This window comes from Coregonus lavaretus (assembly GCF_964263955.1).
Source record: "Coregonus lavaretus genome assembly, chromosome: 18".
In the NCBI taxonomy this organism is placed as follows: domain Eukaryota; kingdom Metazoa; phylum Chordata; class Actinopteri; order Salmoniformes; family Salmonidae; genus Coregonus; species Coregonus lavaretus.
The window spans coordinates 6662727-6683190 of record NC_140005.1 but is presented as its reverse complement, the minus strand read 5'-3'; the positions used below and the strand labels follow the sequence as shown (position 1 = coordinate 6683190).

The 20464-nt window shown below is 34.0% G+C and overlaps 1 pseudogene across 1 annotated transcript; it reads left to right on the top strand.

Annotated features, from left to right (window-relative positions):
• The first annotated feature begins 720 nt into the window (after positions 1-720).
• Positions 721-5078, top strand: LOC311145304 (coiled-coil domain-containing protein 32-like; annotated as a pseudogene). Its single transcript has 3 exons — positions 721-760; positions 4653-4801; positions 4979-5078. The product of its transcript is annotated as a coiled-coil domain-containing protein 32-like (transcript).
• Positions 5079-20464: the final 15386 nt, after the last annotated feature.

The window sequence follows — 20464 nt, the reverse complement described above, 5'->3', positions numbered from 1 at the left end:
AACGCACTGATGTCGGAAGTCTGAGATTTCCGCATTCCGAGATCCGAGTTCCCAGTTGATTTGAACGCGGCATTACCATTAGGCAGATTTTCTCAGGCCTCGCATCAAGAGGCCTCGTGAGCTGGGTATCATTATTATTCGTGAGCTGGGCACCATTTTTTATTTTATTTTCATGTATCCGCTTGAGGCCCCTCCTCATGCTCCGCTCAAGGCATAATCAAAATCCGTCTGTATAAGATAGAGATATGTTTTTTTTGCATGGGCTGCATCTCAATCCACCGCATCTGCCGATGTTGGACTTCGGCATCAGCAGTGGAAGGGGTCTTCACTAGTTATCACGGCCACAAAGTCATAATTATGGCTACCCCCCCAACTATTTCTACAATTGATCTTCTTAAAATCTGATTTTAAACCTAACCCTAACCTTAACCACACTGCTAACCTTATGCCTAACCTTCAATTAAGACCAAAAAGCAAATGATTGTTTTCATGAATTATTTCAAAAAAGCCAATTTTGCCTGGGGCCTGTCTGACCCTAGTCTAGAGGAAGGTCAAACAGGTGCTGAGAAAAGTGGAGTCAATTCAAGTGACCAGGAGGAGGATTGTTCTTATTAATTGTATTTTTGAGGAAGAAAGTGCAGTGGGAATCACAAGAATCTTTCCATCCGAAGTGAACTTTGGAGCAGGGCGCATGGTAGGGGAGTCATCTCCGGGGTGTCGATGGAAGTTGAGGATAAAGACCTAAGGAAGAGAATCCCAGGTGTGGTTAGTATCCGTCACCTGACCAGAATGGAGCAAGGGAAGAAAGTCTGTTGGTTCTATTTTTTGTTTTTACAAAGAACACCTCCCTATGCATTTAAAGATAGGGTATATAAGGTAACACAGGTGGCATCTTTAATTGGGAAGGGCGGGCTCGTGGTAATGGCTGGAGCGGAAGAGGTGGAATGGTATCAAATACACTGCACATTAAGCACATGGTTTCCATGTGTTTGATGCCATTCCATTCACCATTTCTATGAGCCGTCCTCCCATCAGCAGCCTCCGCTGTATGGTACGGAGTGAGACCATTCGTCCCCCAAATACTACATTGTAAGAACTGTAAAGGATTTGGCCATGTTGCAAATGTGTGCAGACGAAAGATGTATACTGAAGAACGGAGTGAAGAAGGTCAGTGCTGCAATTGTGGTAGAGATCACGATCCAGAGTTCTTGAAATGCCTTGTAAGGGCGAAGGAAGTCGAGGTGGCGAAAGTCAGGACGGTCTATCGGGTCTCCTATGTGGACGCAAAGGGATGGTGTGCCGCCCTCCCAGGCTCCTTGGAGGTTTTGTTTTAACAGAAGAAGAAAAATAATGTTTTTCCATTTGTATTTTTTTGGTAGTCTGTATGGATATTCAAACCTAACCCGAACCACTGTAGGACGGTCCAACCTAACCCGAACCACACTGCTAACCTTATGCCTAACCTTAAATTAAGACCAAAAAGCTACTTTTTGTTTTCATTAATTTGGTAATAAAGCTGTAGTAACTAGAGACAACCATGTAGGACCCCGCTGTAGGACACACTTCCTGGTCCACAGAGCTGGCCAATAACATTGGGATTACATAAATGAAAGCCAATGAGCACCCATAGCACCGCAGAATGACTTGACAGACAGACAGTTTTTTTTTTTTTTTTTTTTTGGGGTAGATCAGCTTAATATTGCAGATAGATTGTAACTTCCATCAATGTAATTGTCTGCATCACTTCCAATCCCCATGTTTATATATATATATATCACACACACACACAGCGAGGGAAAAAAAGCACCTGATCCCCCGCTGATCGCGCACCCCCGCCCAGCCACAAAGAAATGACCAGTCCACAACTCCAATGGTAGGTCTATTTGAACAGTGAGAGACAGAACAACAACAACAAAAAACAGAAAAACAGAAAAACGCACGCCAAAAACGTTATATATTGATCCGCACTTCAACGAGGGAAACAAGCACCTGACCCCCTCTCAATCAGACTACTACCTGGGAAATACGGTTTAGCTGCTCTAAATTGTAGTCGAAGGTAAGACACCAATAAACACGTTAAGCTAGCAGAGTGAATGTTTACCAGTTATAATTTGAAATTATAATGACAAGGTGATTATTTTAGTTGCAGCTAACGAACCAAGTTGGCGTTAGCATTAACTAGCTAACTGCATCTAAAAGAATCACCTAGCTAACAAATATAAACATTCTGATTCATTGCAGTTTAGCTCATTTCTAATTTGGTGGACAGTTTACCAACACCTTGGATTTGGTATACCTGCAAACTTAATTGCATTGCTCTTGCTAGCTGTCATTTAATTCATTATTGAGCTTGCTATCAGTTCATAAGAGTTGAACTTGTTCAGTGGTAGAAAAAGTACTAAATTGTCATGCTTGAGTAAAAGTAAAGATACCTTAATAGAAAATAACTCCAGTGAAAATACTACTTGAGTAAAAGTCTCAAAATATTTGGTTTTAAATATACTTAAGTACCAAAAGTAAATGGAATTGATCAAATATACAGTGAGGAAAAAAAGTATTTAGTCAGCCACCAATTGTGCAAGTTCTCCCACTTAAAAAGATGAGAGAGGCCTGTAATTTTCATCATAGGTACACGTCAACTATGACAGACAAATTGAGAATTTTTTTCTCCAGAAAATCACATTGTAGGATTTTTTATGAATTTATTTGTAATTGACCATTAATTAACATAAACATGTTTAATTTCTCCAGGCTCTACTCATACAAGCTTCTGATGCGCGTCTTTGGAACATCTACATTTAAAAAAGTATAATAAATCAATTGAATACACACCATCACAATAAATGCATTATTTATGTTAGTCAGGTCTAAAGAAACATGATATGATTTTTTTTTTTTTCAGAACAACAGAATATGAGTTGGCCTACTGTATGTTATCTGGCTATGCGCCATGCCATAGGCTGTAGGCTTGTTCATTTAGCAGACAAGATCTGCTTATAAGTCCTTGCCATTATTTTATATTATAGGATTTTATAATAAGAAGAATATATTTTAACTTAGCTGAATAAAATATAATCTATATTTTTCCCATTCTGGAGTGAGAGTGCGCGCAAATGAAGTGGCTATGTTGAGCGTAAAAGTGATCATTTGAAACAGGTCCTAGAGTTATTTGGCTCCATGTTTTCCACTCAGTTTTTTTTTGTTTAGTTTTTTTAGTAATTTAGCAGCTCTTATCCAGAGCGATTTACAGTTAGTAAGTGCATACATTATTTTTTTAATTTTTTTATACTGGGCCCCCGTGGGAATCGAACCCACAACCCTGGCGTTGCAAACGCCATGCTCTACCAACTGAGCTACATCCCTGCCGGCCATTCCCTCCCCTACCCTGGACGACGCTGGGCCAATTGTGCGCCGCCCCATGGGTCTCCCGGTCGCGGCCGGCTACGACAGAGCCTGGATTTGAACCATGACCTCTAGTGGCACAGCTAGCACTGCGATGCAGTGCCTTAGACCACTGCGCCACTCGGGAGAGCAGTTTCAACCTATTGTTGAACTTCTTTCTCAGATTGATCAATCACAGTGAGGTGAGTTTTAAAACCATATACTGTTTTGATAATAAGTGTTTGATGTGATTTTCGATTGCATTTGCATTAATGTCAGAGTGGTTAGTGGGACAATAGAGCTCTGAGTACCAGGCCATTAGCGACCTGATGATCGTTAGCGAGTTGGGTAGGCTACTACTAACACATGTCCAGAGTGCATAAGAGGAGATCCAGGCTTTGTCGTAACCGGCCGCGACCGGGAGACCCATGGGGCGGCGCACAATTGGCCCTGCGTCGTCCAGGGTAGGGGAGGGAATGGCCGGCAGGGGATGTAGCTCAGTTGGTAGAGGCGCACAATTGGCCCAGCGTCGTCCAGGGTAGGGGAGGGAATGGCCGGCAGGGGATGTAGCTCAGTTGGTAGAGCATGGCGTTTGCAACGCCAGGGTTGTGGGTTCGATAAAAAATAATGTATGTGCTAACTGTAAGTCGCTCTGGATAAGAGCCACTGGAGGGAATGGCCGGCAGGGGATGTAGCTCAGTTGGTAGAGCATGGCGTTTGCAACGCCAGGGTTGTGGGTTCGATAAAATAATGTATGCGCTAACTGTAAGTCGCTCTGGATAAGAGCGTCTGCTAAATGACTAAAATGTAAATGTAAAAATGAGATTACGGTGACTCAACTGTCATGTAGAATTTTACTGCAGTCATGACTCACGCAGGTGTGGCGGTAATACGGTCACCGCAACAGCCCTCTATCCATCAACCCTGGTCCTTGCTAGTATGGAAGAAAAGCTGCCTAGGGCCAGTGTTGGTGACCATCACCACTGCTTTACTGTAGCTAAGAGGGTCAGCCTTCTTCCCTTTCTCTATGTTGGATAGGTGTAAGCAGTAGTAGTAAATGTTAAGTTCATGCATCAGTTTTATGTCCAGAAAGAGAATGAATTGGGAAAGTATCCAAACACGGGTTTTACTGTTGATCCTAGTCTCCCCTAGCAACACACTGCAAAGTCTAATTTTTACTTGGCTATTTGGAATGGATTGTGAGAGCCAGAAATCAAGGTCCCATATTACTTAACATACTATAGAAGTTAAATATAAATCCTGTCTTTCAGAGAACCGTCTGAAGAGAATAAAGGGCCAGTCTGCTGAGGTGACGTCCAGGGAGATGCTGCACTCCCTATCTCAGGCCAAAAACGGAATCCTGGGATAGATTCCTGCACGACGCTCTGAACTCTTTCAGGGGGGAAGAGCTAGATCAGAAGTGAGGAGAAGAGCATCGTTTGTTGTACAGGCAGAAGTAGGGCTATTAACTCACTATCTCTGGGCAGCTTTGAAGGCTGAGCGTGTAAAGTTTCTTACAGGTCCACTGATTGTTCTGTTGTCAACCTTGCCTCTTTGTGTAATGATAGGATGTGGGATCATTTCCCTTTCTCCCCAGTACCCTGGAGCATCTAAAGCGTTGGCTGGTACCTGAGAAAGTGGCAATCAGCGCTGAGGAGCTGGAGTTTCTCCTCCTGCTGTCACTGAGCCGAGAGTAGACCTCCACGGACCAATCACAGAGCGGACCTGAGGCAGCCACTCAGAACCCTGAAGAGGACAGGAGTCCCATACCTGAGAAATAACTACCTGTACACTGCAGACATTTTTTATACGTTATCATGTGTTATTACTGGACAGGAACATGGTTGGATTTCCTATACTGTCATTATTAGGTTATGTTTGTTTGTCTGTTTTATTATTGAGGAGAAAGAATTCGGTGACATATCATTACAAATATTGCAACGGTCCATTGTTTGTCATGTTACCTTTATGAAATATTGTTGATTTTATGATATGGTTAAATAAAAGCAGTTAATTGTTAGGGAAATAGCCGAAACTACCCTGGTTGCATTTTGTTAGGCTACTACACTATGTTGCACCACATACAGTGGGGAAAAAAAGTATTTAGTCAGCCACCAATTGTGCAAGTTCTCCCACTTAAAAAGATGAGAGAGGCCTGTAATTTTCATCATAGGTACACGTCAACTATGACAGACAAAATGAGAAAAAAAAATCCAGAAAATCACATTGTAGGATTTTTTATGAATTTATTTGCAAATTATGGTGGAAAATAAGTATTTGGTCAAAACAAAAGTTTCTCAATACTTTGTTATATACCCTTTGTTGGCAATGACACAGGTCAAACGTTTTTCTGTAAGTCTTCACAAGGTTTCACACACTGTTGCTGGTATTTTGGCCCATTTCTCCATGCAGATCTCCTCTAGAGCAGTAATGTTTTGGGGCTGTCGCTGGGCAACACGGACTTTCAACTCCCTCCAAAGATTTTCTATGGGGTTGAGATCTGGAGACTGGCTAGGCCACTACAGGACCTTGAAATGCTTCTTACGAAGCCACTCCTTTGTTGCACGGGCGGTGTGTTTGGGATCATTGTCATGCTGAAAGACCCAGCCACGTTTCATCTTCAATGCCCTTGCTGGTGGAAGGAGGTTTTCACTCAAAATCTCACGATACATGGCCCCATTCATTCTTTCCTTTATACGGATCAGTCGTCCTGGTCCCTTTGCAGAAAAACAGCCCCAAAGCATGATGTTTCCACCCCATGCTTCACAGTAGGTATGGTGTTCTTTGGGTGCAACCCAGCATTCTTTGTCCTCCAAACACGACGAGTTGAGTTTTTACCAAAAAGTTATATTTTGGTTTCATCTGACCATATGACATTCTCCCAATCCTCTTCTGGATCATCCAAATGCACTCTAGCAAACTTCAGACGGGCCTGGACATGTCCTGGCTTAAGCAGGGGGACACGTCTGGCACTGCAGGATTTGAGTCCCTGGCGGCGTAGTGTGTTACTGATGGTAGGCTTTGTTACTTTGGTCCCAGCTCTCTGCAGGTCATTCACTAGGTCCCCCCGTGTGGTTCTGTGATTTTTGCTCACTGTTCTTGTGATCATTTTGACCCCACGGGGTGAGATCTTACGTGGAGCCCCAGATCGAGGGAGATTATCAGTGGTCTTGTATGTCTTCCATTTCCTAATAATTGCTCCCACAGTTGATTTCTTCAAACCAAGCTGCTTACCTATTGCAGATTCAGTCTTCCCAGCCTGGTGCAGGTCTACAATTTTGTTTCTGGTGTCCTTTGACAGCTCTTTGGTCTTGGCCATAGTGGAGTTTGGAGTGTGACTGTTTGAGGTTGTGGACAGGTGTCTCTTATACTGATAACAAGTTCAAACAGGTGCCATTAATACAGGTAACAAGTGGAGGACAGAGGAGCCTCTTAAAGAAGAAGTTACAGGTCTGTGAGAGCCAGAAATCTTGCTTATTTGTAGGTGACCAAATAGTTATTTTCCACCATAATTTGCAAATAAATTCATTAAAAATCCTACAATGTGATTTTCTGGATTTTTTTTCCTCAATTTGTCTGTCATAGTTGACGTGTACCTATGATGAAAATTACAGGCCTCTCTCATCTTTTTTAAGTGGGAGAACTTGCACAATTGGTGGCTGACTAAATACTTTTTCCCCCCACTGTATGGTCTATAATGTTGGGACGAGCTTTGGCACTGCTTTTAAGATACCGGTCCAATCAAAAGTATTAATAGCTCAGATGAAATCGTTGTAAATGTAGCTACTATATGTTCATTACCATGTGTGATAAATATACTACAGTCATTATCATGTATGATAGTATATTTATGTTCATTACCATGTGTATGATAAATATACTATGTTCAATATCATGTGTGATAAATATACTATGTTCATTACCATGTATGATAAATATACTACAGTCATTATCATGTATGATAAATATACTATGTTCATTACCATGTGTATGATAAATATACTACGTTCATTACCATGTGTGATGAATATACTATTATCATTACCATGTGTGATAAATATACTATGTTCATTACCATGTGTGATAAATATACTAGGTTCATTACCATGTGTGATACATATACTAGGTTCATTACCATGTGTGATAAATATACTACGTTCATTACCATGTGTGATACATATACTATTATCATTACCATGTGTGATAAATATACTATGTTCATTACCATGTGTGATAAATATACTACGTTCATTACCATGTGTGATAAATATACTATGTTCATTACCATGTATGATAAATATACTACAGTCATTATCATGTATGATAAATATACTAGGTTCATTACCATGTGTGATAAATATACTACGTTCATTACCATGTGTGATACATATACTAGGTTCATTACCATGTGTGATAAATATACTACGTTCATTACCATGTGGGATAAATATACTAGGTTCATTACCATGTGTGATACATATACTAGGTTCATTACCATGTGTGATAAATATACTACGTTCATTACCATGTGTGATAAATATACTACGTTCATTACCATGTGTGATACATATACTATTATCATTACCATGTGTGATGAATATACTACGTTCATTACCATGTGTGATACATATACTATTATCATTACCATGTGTGATAAATATACTACGTTCATTACCATGTGTGATACATATACTATTATCATTACCATGTGTGATAAATATACTACGTTCATTACCATGTGTGATAAATATACTATGTTCATTACCATGTGTGATAAATATACTATGTTCATTACCATGTGTGATAAATATACTACGTTCATTACCATGTGTGATACATATACTATTATCATTACCATGTGTGATAAATATACTATGTTCATTACCATGTGTGATAAATATACTACGTTCATTACCATGTGTGATACATATACTAGGTTCATTACCATGTGTGATAAATATACTACGTTCATTACCATGTGTGATACATATACTAGGTTCATTACCATGTGTGATAAATATACTACGTTCATTACCATGTGTGATAAATATACTAGGGTCATTACCATGTGTGATAAATATACTAGGTTCATTACCATGTGGGATAAATATACTAGGTTCATTACCATGTATGATAAATATACTATGTTCATTACCATGTGTGATAAATATACTACGTTCATTACCATGTGTGATAAATATACTAGGTTCATTACCATGTATGATAAATATACTAGGTTCATTACCATGTGGGATAAATATACTAGGTTCATTACCATGTGGGATAAATATACTACGTTCATTACCATGTGTGATACATATACTAGGTTCATTACCATGTGTGATAAATATACTACGTTCATTACCATGTGTGATACATATACTATTATCATTACCATGTGTGATAAATATACTATGTTCATTACCATGTGTGATAAATATACTAGGTTCATTACCATGTGTGATACATATACTAGGTTCATTACCATGTGTGATAAATATACTATGTTCATTACCATGTGTGATACATATACTAGGTTCATTACCATGTGTGATAAATATACTATGTTCATTACCATGTGTGATAAATATACTACGTTCATTACCATGTGTGATACATATACTATTATCATTACCATGTGTGATAAATATACTATGTTCATTACCATGTGTGATAAATATACTATGTTCATTACCATGTGTGATAAATATACTATGTTCATTACCATGTGTGATACATATACTATTATCATTACCATGTGTGATAAATATACTATGTTCATTACCATGTGTGATACATATACTAGGTTCATTACCATGTGTTATAAATATACTATGTTCATTACCATGTGTGATAAATATACTACGTTCATTACCATGTGTGATACATATACTATTATCATTACCATGTGTGATAAATATACTATGTTCATTACCATGTGTGATAAATATACTAGGTTCATTACCATGTGTGATACATATACTAGGTTCATTACCATGTGTGATAAATATACTATGTTCATTACCATGTGTGATACATATACTAGGTTCATTACCATGTGTGATAAATATACTATGTTCATTACCATGTGTGATAAATATACTACGTTCATTACCATGTGTGATACATATACTATTATCATTACCATGTGTGATAAATATACTATGTTCATTACCATGTGTGATAAATATACTAGGTTCATTACTATGTGTGATAAATATACTATGTTCATTACCATGTGTGATACATATACTATTATCATTACCATGTGTGATAAATATACTATGTTCATTACCATGTGTGATAAATATACTAGGTTCATTACCATGTGTGATACATATACTAGGTTCATTACCATGTGTGATAAATATACTATGTTCATTACCATGTGTGATAAATATACTAGGTTCATTACCATGTGTGATAAATATACTATGTTCATTACCATGTGTGATAAATATACTACGTTCATTACCATGTATGATAAATATACTATGTTCATTACCATGTGTGATAAATATACTAGGTTCATTACCATGTGTGATAAATATACTATGTTCATTACCATGTGTGATAAATATACTATGTTCATTACCATGTGTGATACATATACTAGGTTCATTACCATGTGTGATAAATATACTACGTTCATTACCATGTGTGATAAATATACTAGGTTCATTACCATGTGTGATAAATATACTATTATCATTACCATGTGGGATAAATATACTACGTTCATTACCATGTGTGATAAATATACTAGGTTCATTACCATGTGTGATACATATACTAGGTTCATTACCATGTGTGATAAATATACTACGTTCATTACCATGTGGGATAAATATACTAGGTTCATTACCATGTGTGATACATATACTATGTTCATTACCATGTGTGATACATATACTAGGTTCATTACCATGTGTGATAAATATACTATTATCATTACCATGTGGGATAAATATACTACGTTCATTACCATGTGTGATAAATATACTAGGTTCATTACCATGGGTGATAAATATACTAGGTTCATTACCATGTGTGATACATATACTAGGTTCATTACCATGGGTGATAAATATACTAGGTTCATTACCATGTGGGATAAATATACTAGGTTCATTACCATGTGTGATACATATACTAGGTTCATTACCATGTGTGATAAATATACTATGTTCATTACCATGTGTGATAAATATACTAGGTTCATTACCATGTGTGATAAATATACTATGTTCATTACCATGTGTGATAAATATACTAGGTTCATTACCATGTGTGATAAATATACTATGTTCATTACCATGTGTGATAAATATACTATGTTCATTACCATGTGTGATAAATATACTGGGTTCATTACCATGTGTGATACATATACTAGGTTCATTACCATGTGTGATAAATATACTATGTTCATTACCATGTGTGATAAATATACTAGGTTCATTACCATGTGTGATAAATATACTATGTTCAATACCATGTGTGATAAATATACTAGGTTCATTACCATGTGTGATTCATATACTAGGTTCATTACCATGTGTGATACATATACTATTATCATTACCATGTGTGATAAATATACTATGTTCATTACCATGTGTGATACATATACTAGGTTCATTACCATGTGTGATAAATATACTATGTTCATTACCATGTGTGATACATATACTAGGTTCATTACCATGTGTTATAAATATACTATGTTCATTACCATGTGTGATAAATATACTACGTTCATTACCATGTGTGATACATATACTATTATCATTACCATGTGTGATACATATACTATGTTCATTACCATGTGTGATAAATATACTAGGTTCATTACCATGTGTGATACATATACTAGGTTCATTACCATGTGTGATAAATATACTATGTTCATTACCATGTGTGATACATATACTAGGTTCATTACCATGTGTGATAAATATACTATGTTCATTACCATGTGTGATAAATATACTACGTTCATTACCATGTGTGATACATATACTATTATCATTACCATGTGTGATAAATATACTATGTTCATTACCATGTGTGATAAATATACTAGGTTCATTACCATGTGTGATAAATATACTATGTTCATTACCATGTGTGATACATATACTATTATCATTACCATGTGTGATAGATATACTATGTTCATTACCATGTGTGATAAATATACTAGGTTCATTACCATGTGTGATACATATACTAGGTTCATTACCATGTGTGATAAATATACTATGTTCATTACCATGTGTGATAAATATACTAGGTTCATTACCATGTGTGATAAATATACTATGTTCATTACCATGTGTGATAAATATACTACGTTCATTACCATGTATGATAAATATACTATGTTCATTACCATGTGTGATAAATATACTAGGTTCATTACCATGTGTGATAAATATACTATGTTCATTACCATGTGTGATAAATATACTATGTTCATTACCATGTGTGATACATATACTAGGTTCATTACCATGTGTGATAAATATACTACGTTCATTACCATGTGTGATAAATATACTACGTTCATTACCATGTGTGATACATATACTAGGTTCATTACCATGTGGGATAAATATACTAGGTTCATTACCATGTGTGATAAATATACTAGGTTCATTACCATGTGTGATACATATACTAGGTTCATTACCATGTGTGATACATATACTAGGTTCATTACCATGTGGGATAAATATACTAGGTTCATTACCATGTGTGATACATATACTAGGTTCATTACCATGTGTGATACATATACTAGGTTCATTACCATGTGTGATAAATATACTACGTTCATTACCATGTGTGATAAATATACTATGTTCATTACCATGTATGATAAATATACTAGGTTCATTACCATGTATGATAAATATACTAGGTTCATTACCATGTGTGATAAATATACTACGTTCATTACCATGTGTGATACATATACTAGGTTCATTACCATGTGTGATAAATATACTACGTTCATTACCATGTGGGATAAATATACTAGGTTCATTACCATGTGTGATACATATACTAGGTTCATTACCATGTGTGATAAATATACTACGTTCATTACCATGTGTGATAAATATACTACGTTCTTTACCATGTGTGATACATATACTATTATCATTACCATGTGTGATAAATATACTACGTTCATTACCATGTGTGATACATATACTATTATCATTACCATGTGTGATAAATATACTACGTTCATTACCATGTGTGATACATATACTATTATCATTACCATGTGTGATAAATATACTACGTTCATTACCATGTGTGATAAATATACTATGTTCATTACAATGTGTGATAAATATACTATGTTCATTACCATGTGTGATAAATATACTACGTTCATTACCATGTGTGATACATATACTATTATCATTACCATGTGTGATAAATATACTATGTTCATTACCATGTGTGATAAATATACTACGTTCATTACCATGTGTGATACATATACTAGGTTCATTACCATGTGTGATAAATATACTACGTTCATTACCATGTGTGATACATATACTAGGTTCATTACCATGTGTGATAAATATACTACGTTCATTACCATGTGTGATAAATATACTACGTTCATTACCATGTGTGATACATATACTAGGTTCATTACCATGTGGGATAAATATACTAGGTTCATTACCATGTGTGATAAATATACTAGGTTCATTACCATGTGTGATACATATACTAGGTTCATTACCATGTGTGATACATATACTAGGTTCATTACCATGTGGGATAAATATACTAGGTTCATTACCATGTGTGATACATATACTAGGTTCATTACCATGTGTGATACATATACTAGGTTCATTACCATGTGTGATAAATATACTACGTTCATTACCATGTGTGATAAATATACTATGTTCATTACCATGTATGATAAATATACTAGGTTCATTACCATGTATGATAAATATACTAGGTTCATTACCATGTGTGATAAATATACTACGTTCATTACCATGTGTGATACATATACTAGGTTCATTACCATGTGTGATAAATATACTACGTTCATTACCATGTGGGATAAATATACTAGGTTCATTACCATGTGTGATACATATACTAGGTTCATTACCATGTGTGATAAATATACTACGTTCATTACCATGTGTGATAAATATACTACGTTCATTACCATGTGTGATACATATACTATTATCATTACCATGTGTGATAAATATACTACGTTCATTACCATGTGTGATACATATACTATTATCATTACCATGTGTGATAAATATACTACGTTCATTACCATGTGTGATACATATACTATTATCATTACCATGTGTGATAAATATACTACGTTCATTACCATGTGTGATAAATATACTATGTTCATTACAATGTGTGATAAATATACTATGTTCATTACCATGTGTGATAAATATACTACGTTCATTACCATGTGTGATACATATACTATTATCATTACCATGTGTGATAAATATACTATGTTCATTACCATGTGTGATAAATATACTACGTTCATTACCATGTGTGATACATATACTAGGTTCATTACCATGTGTGATAAATATACTACGTTCATTACCATGTGTGATACATATACTAGGTTCATTACCATGTGTGATAAATATACTACGTTCATTACCATGTGTGATAAATATACTAGGGTCATTACCATGTGTGATAAATATACTAGGTTCATTACCATGTGGGATAAATATACTAGGTTCATTACCATGTATGATAAATATACTATGTTCATTACCATGTGTGATAAATATACTACGTTCATTACCATGTGTGATAAATATACTAGGTTCATTACCATGTATGATAAATATACTAGGTTCATTACCATGTGGGATAAATATACTAGGTTCATTACCATGTGGGATAAATATACTACGTTCATTACCATGTGTGATACATATACTAGGTTCATTACCATGTGTGATAAATATACTACGTTCATTACCATGTGTGATACATATACTATTATCATTACCATGTGTGATAAATATACTATGTTCATTACCATGTGTGATAAATATACTAGGTTCATTACCATGTGTGATACATATACTAGGTTCATTACCATGTGTGATAAATATACTATGTTCATTACCATGTGTGATACATATACTAGGTTCATTACCATGTGTGATAAATATACTATGTTCATTACCATGTGTGATAAATATACTACGTTCATTACCATGTGTGATACATATACTATTATCATTACCATGTGTGATAAATATACTATGTTCATTACCATGTGTGATAAATATACTATGTTCATTACCATGTGTGATACATATACTATTATCATTACCATGTGTGATAAATATACTATGTTCATTACCATGTGTGATACATATACTAGGTTCATTACCATGTGTGATAAATATACTAGGTTCATTACCATGTGTGATAAATATACTATGTTCAATACCATGTGTGATAAATATACTAGGTTCATTACCATGTGTGATTCATATACTAGGTTCATTACCATGTGTGATACATATACTATTATCATTACCATGTGTGATAAATATACTATGTTCATTACCATGTGTGATACATATACTAGGTTCATTACCATGTGTGATAAATATACTATGTTCATTACCATGTGTGATACATATACTAGGTTCATTACCATGTGTTATAAATATACTATGTTCATTACCATGTGTGATAAATATACTACGTTCATTACCATGTGTGATACATATACTATTATCATTACCATGTGTGATACATATACTATGTTCATTACCATGTGTGATAAATATACTAGGTTCATTACCATGTGTGATACATATACTAGGTTCATTACCATGTGTGATAAATATACTATGTTCATTACCATGTGTGATACATATACTAGGTTCATTACCATGTGTGATAAATATACTATGTTCATTACCATGTGTGATAAATATACTACGTTCATTACCATGTGTGATACATATACTATTATCATTACCATGTGTGATAAATATACTATGTTCATTACCATGTGTGATAAATATACTAGGTTCATTACCATGTGTGATAAATATACTATGTTCATTACCATGTGTGATACATATACTATTATCATTACCATGTGTGATAGATATACTATGTTCATTACCATGTGTGATAAATATACTAGGTTCATTACCATGTGTGATACATATACTAGGTTCATTACCATGTGTGATAAATATACTATGTTCATTACCATGTGTGATAAATATACTAGGTTCATTACCATGTGTGATAAATATACTATGTTCATTACCATGTGTGATAAATATACTACGTTCATTACCATGTATGATAAATATACTATGTTCATTACCATGTGTGATAAATATACTAGGTTCATTACCATGTGTGATAAATATACTATGTTCATTACCATGTGTGATAAATATACTATGTTCATTACCATGTGTGATACATATACTAGGTTCATTACCATGTGTGATAAATATACTACGTTCATTACCATGTGTGATAAATATACTACGTTCATTACCATGTGTGATACATATACTAGGTTCATTACCATGTGGGATAAATATACTAGGTTCATTACCATGTGTGATAAATATACTAGGTTCATTACCATGTGTGATACATATACTAGGTTCATTACCATGTGTGATACATATACTAGGTTCATTACCATGTGGGATAAATATACTAGGTTCATTACCATGTGTGATACATATACTAGGTTCATTACCATGTGTGATACATATACTAGGTTCATTACCATGTGTGATAAATATACTACGTTCATTACCATGTGTGATAAATATACTATGTTCATTACCATGTATGATAAATATACTAGGTTCATTACCATGTATGATAAATATACTAGGTTCATTACCATGTGTGATAAATATACTACGTTCATTACCATGTGTGATACATATACTAGGTTCATTACCATGTGTGATAAATATACTACGTTCATTACCATGTGGGATAAATATACTAGGTTCATTACCATGTGTGATACATATACTAGGTTCATTACCATGTGTGATAAATATACTACGTTCATTACCATGTGTGATAAATATACTACGTTCTTTACCATGTGTGATACATATACTATTATCATTACCATGTGTGATAAATATACTACGTTCATTACCATGTGTGATACATATACTATTATCATTACCATGTGTGATAAATATACTACGTTCATTACCATGTGTGATACATATACTATTATCATTACCATGTGTGATAAATATACTACGTTCATTACCATGTGTGATAAATATACTATGTTCATTACAATGTGTGATAAATATACTATGTTCATTACCATGTGTGATAAATATACTACGTTCATTACCATGTGTGATACATATACTATTATCATTACCATGTGTGATAAATATACTATGTTCATTACCATGTGTGATAAATATACTACGTTCATTACCATGTGTGATACATATACTAGGTTCATTACCATGTGTGATAAATATACTACGTTCATTACCATGTGTGATACATATACTAGGTTCATTACCATGTGTGATAAATATACTACGTTCATTACCATGTGTGATAAATATACTACGTTCATTACCATGTGTGATACATATACTAGGTTCATTACCATGTGGGATAAATATACTAGGTTCATTACCATGTGTGATAAATATACTAGGTTCATTACCATGTGTGATACATATACTAGGTTCATTACCATGTGTGATACATATACTAGGTTCATTACCATGTGGGATAAATATACTAGGTTCATTACCATGTGTGATACATATACTAGGTTCATTACCATGTGTGATACATATACTAGGTTCATTACCATGTGTGATAAATATACTACGTTCATTACCATGTGTGATAAATATACTATGTTCATTACCATGTATGATAAATATACTAGGTTCATTACCATGTATGATAAATATACTAGGTTCATTACCATGTGTGATAAATATACTACGTTCATTACCATGTGTGATACATATACTAGGTTCATTACCATGTGTGATAAATATACTACGTTCATTACCATGTGGGATAAATATACTAGGTTCATTACCATGTGTGATACATATACTAGGTTCATTACCATGTGTGATAAATATACTACGTTCATTACCATGTGTGATAAATATACTACGTTCATTACCATGTGTGATACATATACTATTATCATTACCATGTGTGATAAATATACTACGTTCATTACCATGTGTGATACATATACTATTATCATTACCATGTGTGATAAATATACTACGTTCATTACCATGTGTGATACATATACTATTATCATTACCATGTGTGATAAATATACTACGTTCATTACCATGTGTGATAAATATACTATGTTCATTACAATGTGTGATAAATATACTATGTTCATTACCATGTGTGATAAATATACTACGTTCATTACCATGTGTGATACATATACTATTATCATTACCATGTGTGATAAATATACTATGTTCATTACCATGTGTGATAAATATACTACGTTCATTACCATGTGTGATACATATACTAGGTTCATTACCATGTGTGATAAATATACTACGTTCATTACCATGTGTGATACATATACTAGGTTCATTACCATGTGTGATAAATATACTACGTTCATTACCATGTGTGATAAATATACTAGGGTCATTACCATGTGTGATAAATATACTAGGTTCATTACCATGTGGGATAAATATACTAGGTTCATTACCATGTATGATAAATATACTATGTTCATTACCATGTGTGATAAATATACTACGTTCATTACCATGTGTGATAAATATACTAGGTTCATTACCATGTATGATAAATATACTAGGTTCATTACCATGTGGGATAAATATACTAGGTTCATTACCATGTGGGATAAATATACTACGTTCATTACCATGTGTGATACATATACTAGGTTCATTACCATGTGTGATAAATATACTACGTTCATTACCATGTGTGATACATATACTATTATCATTACCATGTGTGATAAATATACTATGTTCATTACCATGTGTGATAAATATACTAGGTTCATTACCATGTGTGATACATATACTAGGTTCATTACCATGTGTGATAAATATACTATGTTCATTACCATGTGTGATACATATACTAGGTTCATTACCATGTGTGATAAATATACTATGTTCATTACCATGTGTGATAAATATACTACGTTCATTACCATGTGTGATACATATACTATTATCATTACCATGTGTGATAAATATACTATGTTCATTACCATGTGTGATAAATATACTATGTTCATTACCATGTGTGATACATATACTATTATCATTACCATGTGTGATAAATATACTATGTTCATTACCATGTGTGATACATATACTAGGTTCATTACCATGTGTTATAAATATACTATGTTCATTACCATGTGTGATAAATATACTACGTTCATTACCATGTGTGATACATATACTATTATCATTACCATGTGTGATAAATATACTATGTTCATTACCATGTGTGATAAATATACTAGGTTCATTACCATGTGTGATACATATACTAGGTTCATTACCATGTGTGATAAATATACTATGTTCATTACCATGTGTGATACATATACTAGGTTCATTACCATGTGTGATAACTATACTATGTTCATTACCATGTGTGATAAATATACTACGTTCATTACCATGTGTGATACATATACTATTATCATTACCATGTGTGATAAATATACTATGTTCATTACCATGTGTGATAAATATACTAGGTTCATTACCATGTGTGATAAATATACTATGTTCATTACCATGTGTGATACATATACTATTATCATTACCATGTGTGATAAATATACTATGTTCATTACCATGTGTGATAAATATACTAGGTTCATTACCATGTGTGATACATATACTAGGTTCATTACCATGTGTGATAAATATACTATGTTCATTACCATGTGTGATAAATATACTAGGTTCATTACCATGTGTGATAAATATACTATGTTCATTACCATGTGTGATAAATATACTACGTTCATTACCATGTATGATAAATATACTATGTTCATTACCATGTGTGATAAATATACTACGTTCATTACCATGTGTGATAAATATACTATGTTCATTACCATGTGTGATAAATATACTATGTTCATTACCATGTGTGATACATATACTAGGTTCATTACCATGTGTGATAAATATACTACGTTCATTACCATGTGTGATAAATATACTAGGTTCATTACCATGTGTGATAAATATACTATTATCATTACCATGTGGGATAAATATACTACGTTCATTACCATGTGGGATAAATATACTAGGTTCATTACCATGTATGATAAATATACTATGTTCATTACCATGTGTGATAAATATACTACGTTCATTACCATGTGTGATAAATATACTAGGTTCATTACCATGTATGATAAATATACTAGGTTCATTACCATGTGGGATAAATATACTAGGTTCATTACCATGTGGGATAAATATACTACGTTCATTACCATGTGTGATACATATACTAGGTTCATTACCATGTGTGATAAATATACTACGTTCATTACCATGTGTGATACATATACTATTATCATTACCATGTGTGATAAATATACTATGTTCATTACCATGTGTGATAAATATACTAGGTTCATTACCATGTGTGATACATATACTAGGTTCATTACCATGTGTGATAAATATACTATGTTCATTACCATGTGTGATACATATACTAGGTTCATTACCATGTGTGATAAATATACTATGTTCATTACCATGTGTGATAAATATACTACGTTCATTACCATGTGTGATACATATACTATTATCATTACCATGTGTGATAAATATACTATGTTCATTACCATGTGTGATACATATACTAGGTTCATTACCATGTGTTATAAATATACTATGTTCATTACCATGTGTGATAAATATACTACGTTCATTACCATGTGTGATACATATAC